Source organism: Falco biarmicus, chromosome 1 (assembly GCF_023638135.1).
Source record: "Falco biarmicus isolate bFalBia1 chromosome 1, bFalBia1.pri, whole genome shotgun sequence".
NCBI classification, from domain to species: Eukaryota; Metazoa; Chordata; class Aves; order Falconiformes; family Falconidae; genus Falco; species Falco biarmicus.
In genome coordinates this window covers 42,269,127-42,282,076 of record NC_079288.1, presented here as the reverse complement: position 1 = coordinate 42,282,076, position 12,950 = coordinate 42,269,127, and the positions used below count along the sequence as shown (strand labels likewise).

General features: G+C 42.9%; 1 long non-coding RNA gene across 1 annotated transcript in view; it reads right to left on the bottom strand.

Moving 5' to 3' along the window:
* Nucleotides 1-12,950, bottom strand: part of LOC130150768 (uncharacterized) — a 39,037-nt gene that overhangs the window by 6,904 nt on the left and 19,183 nt on the right. Inside the window, exons 6-13 of the long non-coding RNA XR_008822380.1 lie at nucleotides 11,453-11,774; nucleotides 10,342-10,453; nucleotides 8,617-8,918; nucleotides 7,474-7,650; nucleotides 5,434-5,615; nucleotides 2,338-2,467; nucleotides 1,072-1,134; nucleotides 359-453 (exon numbers count right to left, since the gene is read on the bottom strand). This is a non-coding gene — a long non-coding RNA (uncharacterized LOC130150768). The remainder of the gene's footprint in view (nucleotides 1-358; nucleotides 454-1,071; nucleotides 1,135-2,337; nucleotides 2,468-5,433; nucleotides 5,616-7,473; nucleotides 7,651-8,616; nucleotides 8,919-10,341; nucleotides 10,454-11,452; nucleotides 11,775-12,950) is intronic.

Here is a 12,950-nt window from a genome sequence, read left to right as displayed (position 1 = left end):
TAAACTCATATTAGGAATTAAAAAAAATACTGTTGTTTTACAAAGTTATGTCTGCTATATGTTTTAATGACACTGATGAAGCAGATACAACATCGCTGCCTTGTCCCCAGTACCTCCCTAGACTGAAGAGAGAAAGGGGGAATAACAGCAAGACACAGGTTAAGGTCCACAGTGAAGGTAGTTAGCAAAGCACTGGTGGGAATTCCTGGGAGACCTGGATGCTTTTTACATCTGCTGAATAGCTTTGTGCCTCGATTTCTCCTTTGGTATATGGAGGTTATGATACTTCCATTGTAAGGAGCTTTGAAATGTCAGTGATTAAAAGCCCTACAAAATGCAAGTTAGTACTCGTGCTCACCCATCAGGTCTGGTGCAGTTCTGTGCAGGCAGCGAGGGGGCTTTGTAACACAGAGCTCGGACCAGCTGCAAAAGCAACACCTCCAGGTATTCTGCCTGAAAAAAAGAAACAATTTCTGATCACTAGATCAAGATCAAACCACAGAAAATGTTTAAATACATGAACACCTAGAACATTCAGTCAGCGTGGGAGACACTGTTAGTTCATAAATTCAAATTCATGCTGTATTCTTCTCAAAGGAGTAACAAAATAAGAGGGGGATCTGATGAACAGACAAACAAAGGTCGAATGTAATTTGTGAATTCAATAAAAGACACACATCTGAACTAATATCTGACAAAATTCATAAGGTGAGAAGAAAAGCATGATGAACAAAGAGTTATTGCACCTTTTTACATACAATATCCCCAGAGGGTGGTGGAGCCCTCAGTTTAGGAGACAAAGGAACTATGCTGTTTTCTAAAAGGCAGCATTAACCAAGGATAAATTAACGTGTATGCAAATATATAGACAAATGTATATATATACCTTCTAGGTATATATAGAAGAGAAAACAGGTATGTGATAAAGCTGTGACAATACCGCCAGTTTTGGATGGAAGCACTGCGAGTTATGCAGGCTGTTCCAAGTGAATTCCAACACCACTTGCATTCCACCACATCGTCTCTCTATTCAGAATACTTCAGAAGGAAATCAGGGCCCAATGGCACTACCTTTCATATCTTTCCACCAACACAGCCAAGTTCCCTTCGCAAGACAAGTCAAAATGCACAGACCTAAAAAAAAAAAAAAAAATAAAAATCATGCATATGAGGAACCACTAAAATGGACCTAAAATTGCTTCATTTTATGTTTGCAACTTGAGACTTTAACAACCTCGGACTTTTAGAAGCTGAGGCCAGTTCTCTACATCTCACTGGAAGGCTTGGCTTTGTTCTCAGTGGCATTCAATTCCTGGTCTGATCCTCTGCTGAAATAAAATGGGTTCTCTCTCCTGGCAGCAGATCTATGATTGGCATGAGCTCTTCCCATTGTTAGAGATAACAAGGCTGATGACTCTACTTCTAACTTCATCTTTAAATCTCCATTCTCTACCAGCTACCCTGCCTGGTTCAGCCCTCAAGCTACCAGCTCTCTCCATGTGGAACTACAAAATTCTGCCACTGGCAGCCACGTACAGGCTGAAAGTCCTGGTTGATCAGCCGTGACTACATCAGGGTCTGACCAACGTCTCGTGATGTCTCCCCCACCTCAAGAGGCAGCAGCAGTGGGTAGGAGAAAGCCATGGACCACATATAGCAGCAAAAGCAACTCAGGGATTGCTGTTCCAGGCTGTGGGAAGTCTCACCTGTCTTGGATGCACATGCTTGTGCCTTGCTGTATCTCTCTATCTTGCCACAAAAGCTTCCGATCTCTGACGCCTCTCCCTCTCAGAGCTTCCCCGGCATCTTCAGAATTATTTAAGATCCCCACAGCAGTGGATGTGGTATAATGGGACTTGTAAATTATTTTAGAAAGACTACAAGAGCCTTCAAATTAACAGGTCATCCAATTATCTTTCAAGGATGCTCTCAAAGCTGCCCAGAGGCTTTTCTCTGTACCTTCCTCTCAGCACACTTAAGGAAAAATTTCCTGGAAATTCTAGTAGTGGCTCCTATTGTCCAGTGTCTCCCTCCCTTGGCAACGGGATGTACATCAGTATAGGTAAATCAGCTTCTGTGCGCGTTGTAGTCCTTTAAAATTGCACACAAGCATCTAAAGAACTAGATTTTTCCATGTGCATTTTCCCCCAAACGCAATATGCTCCATTGCCATATGAATGACTCTAGCAGCCCTACGAGATCAGGACCGATTTTCAGACAAATTTCTCAAAATGACAAACAATTGCCTCTTAATGTCCTACCAGCACCTGCCTCCCTGCGAGCTCTGCGGAGGCACAGCCTCTCTCTCTGCCACCCCTCCCGACTGTCAGCTCTTACATGATATTCAGAGAGCTTTTGTTCATCCTTTGGAGCTAGTTGTCTGGCATCCTGCAACCACCAATTTCTTTTAGGATCTGTCTTTTTCTCTGATGAAGAGGAAACATTTTGATACGTGCATCCAGGTTCGCTGTTTGGACAGTTTAATGAAAACATCAATAAGGCACAGCCCGGAGGAGAGGGAGGTGCACAGTCTTAGGCTCTGTTATTAGCATTTTGAACACCACCACAAGCTTTTGTACTTGTGCAATTAATACAGCAATAAATACCACAATGAGATGTAGAAACCTCATTGAGGTTGGGAAGTGTAAACAAAACACTGCCTTCCACTTAAAATAATTGTCAGAAGCATTTAAGGACCTTCACGGAGAGGAGTATTTGAAGCTCCTGCTGCAGACACAAAAGATCATCCCCAATCATGATCAAGAAGCCTTCGACTATCTTAAAAAGAAGTCACCCAAGGCAGTCAGAACAAACAGTAGCCCAATCATCCTTCCAGGTCCGTATGCTACCAGCCCACCTAGATGTAAATACTAGGTTTAGAGAAGAGCAAGCATGGAGTTTACTCCTATTGCTTTAGCCAGCATGCACGATATAGAGCATCAGTAGGCTTTATTCTGGCTGCTTAAAGGCAGGCAATACTTAACCTGCTGGTACACAATTAACTCATCAAGAATTCCTGAGCACACCTGAATGATGAGTTGAGTTTATACAAGAAAAATATTTCTCCTTGTATTTTTGACTTCGCATTACAAACCCTAGCACTGGATTTATTGTACTGTAAGGCCACAGCTGGAGATAAGAGTTGACAGAAACATGGGAATGCCCTGTATGACCAGAGACAGGGCCTGGCTCTGCAGGATCTCCCTGCCATGGGGATGGATTCCTTGCACCCATTTCAAACCTTTGCCCTCAGACACAATTCTTCACCCACCCATTTAAAGCACCTCACAAAGTTGAGTTTCCCCAAGGAAAGCACAGACAGCAAGAGTCTGCTCCCCCAATTTGCTTGTACAAGCTAGTTACTAGCAACTTTGCTAATAACGCATTGCTCATGCAAATTAATTCAGCTTAGAGAAACAAGTCTTGATGATTATAAAATGCTGCAATCACAGTATTGCTTCCGGCCAGCTGAGAGTAAATTCATCAAGCATTTGATATTTAAAGCTGCTGTAGTGATAAATGCCTGCCTTCATTTATGACTGTACACCAAGACAGAGAGAAAATGGAATACAGAAAAATTACTGCATGACAGGAATCCCAACAGAAACCACCCGAGACAAAGGGACAAAGGCAGCGATAGGAAATCTCCCTCACAATCAGCTGAAGGCAGCTGATATGCAGCAAGTCATCCTCCTTTAACAAGGATCTATTAGAACAAAAGCAACAACAAATACCGGTTTTACTCAGAGTGGTGTTCTTGTTGGCTGTATCTGATAAAAGCCTTGTTATGCCAAGGTCAAGGACAGCTGTGCAGCAGTAGGTGTCTCTTCTGCCCGGCAGTACACTTGCAGCCAACTGTTGTGATTATGGATGCCTCCTCTACGTGTGCAGAGCACATAAAGGGGAGGACAAACTCCTCTGAGGTTTTGTTAACAACCCTGCTGCTGCTTACCTTTGCTCTGTATATGACATTACAGTACAAACAAAAGGAAAATAAATTCAACAACAAATGGCCATGATTACACTGCACTAATCGCTTTCATGCTTTTACGTGAAGTCAACGTTTTGGGCAATGCTGTCCAGTACAGAGGAAATAATTAATTCCATTAGTATTCAGAGTAATGGCATTAGTCACAATGAACTCTTCTACTAATGAATATGGGGAGAGTAGCACAAGTCAGGGAGAGTCAGTTATAACTTTTCATTCAACTGGAGCTCTGCCCAGCCACCTCACAGCAAACAGCTCATGGGTCCTGAGAGCATGGCAAGTTCCTGGCTCACCCGGGAGCATTTGATGTGGGGTGGGGGCTGTGGATTTCAAGCACCCTAAGAAGATGGTCAGAGCAAGGATATTGGGCAGACTGGAGCAGCTTTTTTCCCCCCAGTTGCTCTGAGGACTCTGTCCTCAGAGCAGTCACGGGGTGTCTTACCAGCGCTGACAGCAGCAGCACGACCTGTGGCCGCTTTGCTCCATGAGAGTCCTTCTAACAGACAAGACAGTAAACATGTCCTTCTGCAACGTGTGGACATACAGCACCCCGTAACAGATCCCCTGTGTAATGCTTTATAAATACCATCTGCACTACCTTTGGACGGAAAGGAAAATGCTAGTCTAGGCTTGGCTGGCATGTCAGAAAGACCTGATCCCAGATGGAGGAAAAAAGATGATCTAGGGACAAGAAGAAGCAGAAAATCCTTGGACATAAACCTCTTGGCAGCCCATGTTTGGCAGACCTCTATTGTCATTTATCTTAGGAGAGCATCTTAGAAAAAGCAGCTGAATTCCCATCTAGCTCTCTATAAAGAAATTATAAAGTAGCTATCTATTTTTTTATTAAAATTAAATAATTGAATCTGTCCAGATTCATGTACTTTTCCCCCATGAGATATCCAGAAGAATTAAGTTTCAATTGACTTTCCAGACCTTGGTTATCATAGGAAGCTTTTCAAAAATTGGGACATTTGGCAATTTGAAATTCAAATAGGTTTCAGTCAATATGTTTACTATTGCTAGACAGACATCTTTGTCCCCTGGGTGTTTAATGCCTCAATAAGTAATTGGTCCTTTCATCTTTTATATGCACCGAGTGAAGAGTTTACGGCTCATACAGTGAATTGTCAATACAAAGGATCTTTGCACCAGTCTTAAACAGCCCAGCTTCCAGCTCCATTAAAACCATTAAAAATCCCCCCTCCCTCCACACACCCACAACCAGCCTCTGAAGATTCTTTTCCCCTCTGATTTTTAACAGCATCCTTAAAAGGTACCTCTGCTTTGCTCACCAAGCCTAGATACAGACAAAGACAGGGAGGTGAACACAAGGAATAAGAACGTGCCCCCCACAAACTGTCAATCCCAAAACTCCAGGGATTGACAAGAAAACTTATTATGTCTTTATCCATTAGGTTTGAAATTCAAAGCATTCAACGCACCTATATCCAGAGATTCAGATCTTCGGAGACAGGAGTGCAACAACATCGGTTCTGCATGAGTATTTTTCAAATGAAGATACCTTCTGAAGCCACAGATATACGGGCAGTGCTGTCTGTTAAGCTGAACTGAAATCACATTTTCTGTTTTACATGAAACTGCCACTTTTCCATCTTCTTCTGCTCTAGGATTTTAAAATAAATATATTTGCCACAAGTTAAAATACTTCAGTCTTATTTTCAGACAACTGAAACATTGGGTTTCAATGAAGAAAAAAACTGTCATTGAAATTGGACAACTCTTGTACACTGTGCACTTTAGTTACACATATTGTGTAAGTGCAAGTATTAAAGACAATGTTTTTTTTTTCCAAAGAAAAAATATCGTAGTGTTACTCTCCAAGAAGCTCAGAATTGAAAGTTATCACCCTGCTTCTTCAAAACAGGCATTTTTGTAATGTGCTTTGCTTTCAATGAGCCAGAATTTTGCCAGAGGAACTGTTTCTCTTGGCCAGTTTTTGATCAGCTCTAGTGATGCACTAGGGCAGGCAGGACACCAAAAGAAGCTGGTTTGGTTTATTGAGCTATGACTTGGTATCATCACGCTGGCAGCACACATCTGAAGCTGTTAGGGCTTGCACCAAGTTTCTGTCAGTTTATGCAAGTTGCAGGACAGATGCTACCTGCAGTGCCAGCAGAGATGCACTCATTCCTTTGCAAGAAAAACTGAGCTCACAAAAATCCCTGTTCCAAACAAGACTCTAGGAAGCACAGCTAAGCTTCTATATTTTCCTGTTTAATATGGCACCGTATGCCAGTTTAGGATGTGGAGGAAGCCCAAGAGCAAAACTTGTATCTGGGTTTTGGGCCATGAAGTGTTACGGTTAGGCAGAGTTTGATTTAACGTTTGGTAATGATGGGAACAATTTCTCTTTTCTTGTTTGGTTTTGTTTTTCTTTCAGCCATCACAAAATATTTTTTTTTCAGGCTAAGTTTCTGATTCAGTTAGTTCTAGAAAGGTTTGGAAAGTCCAGTTTCTTGAGGCCTCCAACCTGAAGGGCTGCAATGCGATTCTGATCTGCCGATGCGGCTTCTGAACCACAGAGATTTTTCCTGGACTGAGTGCGCAAGGAAATGTCAAGCCTGTTCACAACGGATCTACGCCATTACTCTTACCCTAGCACCATGAGAGATGAAGCGAGGGCACAGGGAATCTGCAGCACTGAATGAGCACCTTTTTCCTCAGTGTTATTTATCACTCACCCTGCGGTGTGCAGGGTGGAGTGGACTGCAATACTGGCCAGTCACTAACTGCTCTTTATACAATTAACATAAGTATTCATTAGACTTGCATCGCAACATTTTATATTTACTAGGTGCACTGTGTGACACAGAGCATTTTGTCAGTATCTGGGGGTGACTCCAGAGGCTGGACATTTATGCCGAGGCGTACAGGCAGAGAAGAAAGCAGTGTGTAATCAAGGACAAATGCAGGTGAACTGAATTTATCCACCTGCAATATGGGCAACATAGAGCTTTTCCTTTCTATATGTGTCAGCGTTGACATTACGCAGTCTTCTTATTTCTCGCTATGCTATAGGAGCAAAGAAAGTCTTCACAGACTCAGATCAGAATCCTTCACACTGCTGCTGATTGTTCATTTTTATTGCATATGTCTTTATTGAAATTAATTAAACTTGGCTCACAAACTTTGCATATGCAATAATGTGTAGCAGTTAATAGCCCATTTCTCATTACTTTTCACTCAAAGGATGCCTTAATGCTCTAGAAAACATATTGCATATGTTTAGGGTTTTTTACCCAACAGTAAAACAGCCATCTCTCATGATGCCTTGTAGCAAACCCTCAGCAGTGCAAAGAAATCCCCACTCCCCTCAGACTAGACTGCACAGATACCAAACGTGAATGAGATGGCCCTCAACTGGGGATTAGCAGAGAGGCTATCCTGATTTATATCGGTCCGGCAAACCGCTTGCAAAAACGGATTTGTGTTCTGTGAGTGGAGAAACAACTCAGCCTTACTCTTCCTTATCCGAATGGCAGCACACCCTCTTGGCAATGAACGATCAGATGCGTCTATAAGTAGCAACTGCCTTATCCCCTAGTCTGTAAAGTCAGTCAAAATCCCAGCCCAAGCTGATCAGGATGAAAAAGCCCTCTCTCCAGCCAGTCATGTTTTCAGCCCACATTCACGCAGCCCTGAGAAGAACAATTAGAACACAAGAAAACTCCCAAAGAAACAGTCTTTTTATCAGCTAAAATATTAAGATGTTTAGAAACTTTGCTAAATATTTTGTTTTTCCATGGGAAAATCCATATTTACACTGTGGCACGTGGCTTCCCCTGGGATCTTTCTGCCAACCTTCACATTTCTGGGAGTGGGGGGCTTAGACCCCAGATACACACTGTTAAGTTTTGACCCGGGTAATGACAGGATGGGCATAGCCACCTCCATCCTCCCCAGGCTGAGCAAGCATCTGCCACAGTGTTTTTTTTTCACCACAACATATACCACAAAGGTTCAGAGGGAAACAGTGCCTTTTCTCTCCTGTAACACTGGGGGTAAAGGAGAATTTGCTGGGGGATACTTGACATCAGCTCTTACAATTTCGTTGTTCAGCAGGGGAGGCACGATGCTGGAAGTCAGTGGTATGCCGTAGTTTGGGAAAGTTCTGCCCCTGGCTGGGAGGGCTGAGCCCCTCCCTTTATACTGTTGTGCCTGTGTTCAATGGCCAGCCTGCTCCAGTGCCGGCTCTGCTTTCTGGGCAGGCACTTGTTGGCATGGTACCCACATGCTCGCAGCCAACACTCACAGCAGCCGATGCGCAACAAGGTTTTCACACAACAGAGGCTTCTAACAGCAAATTAACACCGACCTGCACAAAGGGCATCATGTGCAAATACAAGCTACAAACAACAGGCAAAGGAAGAATCTTACACCTCCCTGTGGCAGGTGCTGAGGATGAATCCCATATGTAAAGAAAGAAGAAAAACTACCACGATATTGCTCTGAGAGCCAAGACCATGTAGCACAGAGCCAGCCCAAGGTTTTGGCAGCCTTTGAGGATCCTGGACAGTTCATTACTGTCAGGACTGAACTAGGTGATTCACACAAAGGGCAGCAGCGAACTCAAGCCCTTACCGAGCACACACTAGAGGCGTTACCTTACCCACGTGTCGTCTCTACGATCTCATACATCGCAAAGGTCAATCATTTCTGCTCTGCAGGGTGGAGATACAGCTACTTGTCTCGCAAGATTAAACAGAACAAGAAAGGGTAAACTCAGCTGAAGGTGAGCTGCTGCCTCAAGGCCTGCAAGGAAAACATGTGGAGAAGACGCTGGGGTTAACCCCAGCCGTCACAAAGAGCTCATTCTCCTCAGACTTTTGAGACTGTCCTGGTAACATCTGCTGTTACTGCAATTCAGCACCAACTTTCCGTGGCTCAGCATGAGAAAAATCTTCTCCTAGGATAAGAAGAGGAAAAAGTAATTAATAGATAAGGGTCTTCCCAGTGGAGGCTGATTTGCTTTCTGATCCACAAAGCATCGCAGATTAAAAACTGAAACTAAACAATTCATAGACAACTGAAACTGCTGGAGAAGTGGGAGCTTTTTTCCTTCACAAATAAGGGAGAGCGTTACCCTGATGGGCAATCAGGACTGCAAAATTCCCCAGTCCAGCATGCCTGCTTATCACTCCCTTTGCTTCATTAAAAGGAGGGCAAAATGAAATTTCCTGCACTGATTAGAAATGTGGCAAAGGCAATGGCTGTCATTTGCATTCAATCAGATGTTTGTTCCCCCTGATAGAATAGCATCAAGATTATTTGAAAAGCAGAAAACAAGTGCTATGCCATTTCACTAATTAAACCCACCCTTCTGCTCTAAAATTGATGAATAATGACTGAACTTGACTCATAATCCCTTTGTCTTCTATTATTTACTCTTTTTTAACAGTGATTTATGGCAAGGTAGAGCTTTCATTATTCTTGTTAATTACCTCTGTTCTCTACTGCAGCTTGTAAAATGTAATTGCCTGAAAGATAAATCTAGTCTTGCCACCTATGTTCACACATCATTAATATTATTCTGGCCATTCTTATAAAATCTTTATAAAACATAATTATACACGTGCCGTTAAGTGCTATGATGTGTTGAGGATGCACTAAGCTTTTTCTGAGGACTCAGCTAGTCTGTGTATTAAACCTTCCTGTTTGCGTTAAGGTGTTTGTGTTCCCCTAAGGAAAGAAACCAAACATTAATTGGTCAGTGAAATTGTAGATCCCAGTAAGATGCCTGTGAGTGTGCAAGTCCTGCTAAGTGGCTGCTAACGCCTCTGCGATAGGGGAGCCCAGGCACTTTAATGAACTCTCCTGCACTCCCCGCCCCTGGAAACAATAATTTCGCTGAACCGAACTATGATCACTAGGCAAGAGGGTAGCAAACAAATGCAGCAGCTACTCGCTCGAGTGATTATCAAGTTTCTTTCTGCATGTAGATAATCCCCAAACAAATTATTTTCATCCTCTCTGCCCCTGATACTTCAAATCAGAAGAACGGCGTATCACAGAGAACAGACATCTTCCAGCAGCTGCTTTTTTCCCATTGTAATTTTTTAGTATTACTTATGATTATATGTAAGGAAAAATCTATTAGGAGAGGAAATGCATTATCCACGGCTTATTGTTGACATGATATTAGCTTGGCATTTGTCAGGTTTCTGGTAATGAACAAGTTTATACGCAGCACTTCATCTCTCCAACAAAACACTTGGCTATATGAGCAGCAGTAATACCCTAGCTGAGCCTAGTGAGAGAGAAACATGTTTATTATTTCTAAAAAAAACCAATCATCTCATTCCCCCCTGATTCATCTGCTACATTATTACCTAAGTGTGCATTTGGAGGTACTAGATCAGCTAATGTAAGCTCTTCAGCCAACAAGTATTATCAAGTGTATTTCCATTAGTTTCCGTTCCCCGCAATCGTAGGAAGGACGGCCTGTAAAATAGTGCAATTGCATTTACAATTGTTAATTACTGTAAATTCAGTGTTTGAGATAAGAGCACTTGCTCTCTCCAGGTCTTCTACCTGAGGTATCGCAGCTATTATGGCTTTTAGTCGGGTTTGCAGTGGCAAGGTCCTGTCCCTGGGGTTTCTCCTGCCTTACACCAGCGTGTGAGATCCAAGTCAGACCTTCCTGGCACTGCAGCCCCGTCAGGGCCAGGACTTCAGCGACTCTGGCACAGATCAGAAAAGCATGGGCCAGAAGCGGAGTGAGCTGCATGCAGTCTGGTAGATTAAATCAAGACACTTTCTCCATCTTTCCCTCTTCTTTAGATGACTTTGAGGACAAGTATTTCCTGCCTGACCCCACCTGTGGTTTATTGAGTAATGACATTCTCGTTAATGCATTTTGCCTGAGGAAAGCACCGTAACTTGGTTATTTTGGGGGAGAGCATGGAAATGGGATGAGAAAGCTGAGTCTTTAAATATCTTTTTTTTATTTAAACCCAGAGATTGGGGTAGGCAGCATGAAAAAAGCAGGTCATAGGCCAAATTCACTGTCATGTAGAGTTCCCAGACTTAGACATATTAATACTTCTTTTTTTTTTTTTTTCCTAGGGAATGGTTTATTTCCTAAAATGACACCCATCCGATATAAGCCAGAGAGCTAAACCAAGTTCTGGGACCTAGCTCACTTTCTTCTGAATGCAGATCTGCTACAGAAGTGTATATGCCTTGTAGAGATTTCTTTCTCAAGAAAAGCAGATAAATCCCACTCCAGTCCTAATTTAAACTGCTAGAAGTGACTTCCCAGCCTGAACTAGTCATTCAATAGGGTCAGCCATGAGGCAGTCCATCCCATTTTAAGCTAGTTGTATAGGAAAAGTTGTCTGACTTGCTTCTTGGCACCCCGTTTTTCTCCACTGAATTTAGACTTGCTCTAGCCCACCCTTCCGCATGACCAGGGAAGCTGCTGTGTGTGTGGGTGCCTACCTCCTGCATGCCGCTGCGGGACACGCACCAGCAGTACGCGTGCAAATGCTGGCTGTGGTCCCATTCCACTTCTGGACAGGCGTTCACGTCCGAGATGTCTGCCAGCGTGCTTACAGGAAGGTACAAGACTGGCCCGGTGGCTGCAGCCTGCGCCTGGGGAGCGCTGCTCTGTGCATGCTGTCCCGGTGCCTCCTGACCCCAACCTCCTCGCCGATGCCAGTTTGGAATCTAGGTGGTCCAACGTGAACGGTCAGTGGGGAAGGCTGTATCACCGGGGTCCCTGTACAGACACTGAATATATTTTCAGGCCAAGCAGGTCCCTCTGAAAGTGATTTAATTAAAACTTCCGAATTAATAAGCCTATCCTTCATTAGTAGCCAGAGTAATAAAAGCAGCATGGAACTTCTCTTTAATGAAACAAAGCGTATCTAAAAAGCAAAGAGGAACGTGAAAAAACAGTTGTACTCTGCTTTTACTGCTATTGATGCATCATTATGACTATCGGGCAACTGCTGCCTTGTGTTCTAGTGAGGGAAGAAAGACTCAACAAAGGGTGTGTGTGTCAGAAATAATGCAATCAACTTTGAAAGTTAAGAGTACAAGTTTAACAGGAATAACTTGAGACCTGGTATTGCTCAGGTATTCTTATAGACCAGTACACCTCACGTATTCAGAGCTGATTGCTGTGAGACAGCTAACCGTTTCTCAGGAGAGCAGTGGAACAGATTGCCTAAAACCTCTTCTGTGTTTACCTTTGTGACTACAAAGAAAAACCCTAAACACAGAGATCCCTGAGCATGGCAGGTACTGAGACCCAGATCGCATCAGGCTTATCTTTAACTCTGGACGCATCACACACCACTAAGCACATTTTCCTAAAGTTTTCTGATGTTTTGTAGTTTTTCCCAAGTTTTACAATCTACTGTTACAAACCTAACACAATTGTATCTCCTGCACAGCTGGGGGTTCCCAAAGCTAGTTTTCTAAAGAAAATGTATTTTCCATCCACTGTGTCTATAATCCTCCCTACTGAGAAGGGTTTATGCTGAGCTACACTCAGGACATAATAAATGTGAAAGAAAAGGAGGTAAAGTGAGGATTTAAAGACCTGTATCAAATTTTATCACTGGAAGGTTTGGCGATTTTCTTCTGTTTAGCTCATTTTGGAGTTCATTTTTCACAGAAATCCCTGCATCCACCCAAGGGAAATATATATATTTTTTTAAAGCACCTAAATGGGTGAACTGGGCAGACTCTTAATTGTGTCTGAAAGGCTACAGTTGACACACACTGGAGACTTAATTATGTAGTGTGCAGCTCCATCTGTCAGCTGCAATATCTTTTGTTACCAAGAATTAGACTTCCATAGAAGATGATGTGACAGATTCAATTTGCTTTCACAAGGATAACTGTTATGTGGGCATTTGAATGATGCTGGAAATTAGAACAACATTTACATTCCTTGCGTAGACATCGAAATGCTATTTACAGCAAGGTT